The following is a 1,782-nucleotide window of genomic DNA, read 5'->3' on the forward strand; positions in this document are numbered from 1 at the left end:
ACTGTGATGCCGTACAAGGAATGGGCATCGCAGTGCGCACGCGCCGGCCAAAGGAATGAGTGCGCAGGCGCGGGATCTCGGCGGAATAACAAGCTAGTAGAAAGGCCGGTCAGAGGGAAAGGATGGGCGGGCGGAGGGTAGGAAGGGGTGGGGGGACGCAATGAAAAGGCTGAGCAAGCAGGGCACCTACGAGGGTAACGCCGCCCCTGGGCACTTGCGAGCCCTCATTTGCATATGTTATAAAGATCGTTTTTGATGGTTCTATAAGTCCAGGATTGATGCCGGAGGTAACGTTTTTATTAACTGTAAGCATGCTAGGGAGCTGTGGGAAGGGTTAAAAAAGTGAAATGCTGGTGATAGACTCCCTTTAAAGGGGTTGTCCGGGACTGACATTAAGGACCTATTCTCAGGATAGGTCATCAAGATAGGATCAACGGGGGTCCAGCTCTTGGGCACCCCGCTGATCAGCTGTACGAAGAGATCCCAGCTGTCTATAAGCGCTTCTGCCTCCGCCTAGGCCATGTGATGTGTCGTTTATTGGTTACACGGCGTAGTCGCAGTTCAGCCCCATTCAAGTAATTACCTTCTATTTTCAAGATCTCTGCTTGCTGTCAGTGAGAAGATTGTTGTTTACATACAGACCTAGTCCTGCTGTTGCATCCATGTATCAGTTTGGTGTTCGGGCTGTTTAGCTTATTGTCTAGACTGTATCAGGGGAAAGAAGGACTAGCTGTTTATGGGTTTGAAGCCACTAAATGTAAGCAAGAATACCTTAAAGGGGTTGTTCACCCGTGGGGACCCCCCCTCCCCCTAATGTCGCCAGACCCCCATTGAGAATCATGCTTATCTGGTTCCTGCTGCTGGGTTCCGGCTTCTTTGCTCCACCGCAGCTCCTAGGTCTCCTCGTGTCAAGATCCGGTTTTGCGTAGGTCACGTGGCCGCTGCACGTCCACAACGGCAACATGTCACCCATCCATTACATGACCCAGTGACATGACGCATGGGTAAACACTTCACGGTAGTGGCCACGCAACCGGTGTCAACATCCGGTTTGACCCAGGAGCTGCGGCAGGGATCAGGTAAGTATGATTCCCATAACAGGTCCGGCCACGCTGAGGATGGGGGGGTCTGCATAAAAGCTCTCAAGGGGTGAACAGCCCCTTTAACTTGTTTGACAGCAAGCAGTGATTGTGAAATTGGTAAGGAAACACAATGTTTGTTAGACGGTAGATAAAAAAAAAAAAAAAGAAGCCAGACCCTTTGTGCAGACAGTCGGGTGGGCTGTCCATGTCCGCCATGCAGATTATTGCGTGTTCTTGTGTTATGCCTTTGTGTGTGTATGTGTAATATTATATGGGAATGCGCCGACGTGTGTAATGAAATAATGAGCCTTGCAGTTCTGGACGCAGGTGCACGTTTGCAAGGTGTTGTGTCCTGTAGCAACCAGTTTACCATTTTCATGTCGGTGCTTGGAAAATGTCAGCACAATTCTTCCAGAACCGTATTACTTTTGCAGCTGTTTTTTAAATTGTCTCATGAATGCTGTTTTAAAGGAATTCTTCAGGACACTAGAAGGTTTATTGTGGCGTCTTTGCAATCCACCAGTCTCTACCATCATACGTAATCCTCAAGATCTCCTCCAAAGAACCAAGCTACTATAGAGAATGTATAACGAAGCATGGGCACCTCCAATGTCCAGTCCACTAGGACCATGACTCCGGTAGGGAAGCCCTTGCTTAGATTGTGGGTTCCCTACTGATCTTATGAGGTCCTGCTTCTGGA

This window comes from Bufo gargarizans, chromosome 8 (genome assembly GCF_014858855.1).
Source record: "Bufo gargarizans isolate SCDJY-AF-19 chromosome 8, ASM1485885v1, whole genome shotgun sequence".
NCBI classification, from domain to species: domain Eukaryota; kingdom Metazoa; phylum Chordata; class Amphibia; order Anura; family Bufonidae; genus Bufo; species Bufo gargarizans.